The sequence below is a fragment of the Arachis duranensis genome, chromosome 7 (assembly GCF_000817695.3).
Source record: "Arachis duranensis cultivar V14167 chromosome 7, aradu.V14167.gnm2.J7QH, whole genome shotgun sequence".
Taxonomy (NCBI): domain Eukaryota; kingdom Viridiplantae; phylum Streptophyta; class Magnoliopsida; order Fabales; family Fabaceae; genus Arachis; species Arachis duranensis.
In genome coordinates this window covers 16,716,301-16,716,779 of record NC_029778.3, presented here as the reverse complement: position 1 = coordinate 16,716,779, position 479 = coordinate 16,716,301, and positions in this window count along the sequence as shown.

Below are 479 nucleotides of genomic sequence, written 5' to 3'. Positions count from 1 at the left end.
CATTCAAGCAATTTATATTTCTTGCACTTTAAGTTACCGCAATTTACATTTCTTGCACTTTAAGTTTTAGTCATTTAATTTCTTATTCTTTAAGATTCAGCACCTCTACTTTCAGTTCTCTTTAATTTCTGCCAATCATCCCTCTCCCTTTACATTTCTTGCTATTTACTTACTGTTGGATACAAAATCACTCAACCAATACTTGATTCGCTTGACTAAATCAACCACTAAGCTAAAATTGCTCAATCCTTCAATCCCTGTGGGATCGACCTCACTCCCGTGAGTTTTATTACTTGATGCGACCCGGTACACTTGCCGGTGAGTTTTGTGTTGGATCGTTTTCCACACATCAGAGGGACTTAAGTATACAACTGCATTATGTTTAGATGTTCCTACTAGGTGGAATTCACTTTATGCAATACTTGCAAGTGCTATTCCATATAAGAAAGCTTTTGAAATGTATAAACTAAAAGAAGCTC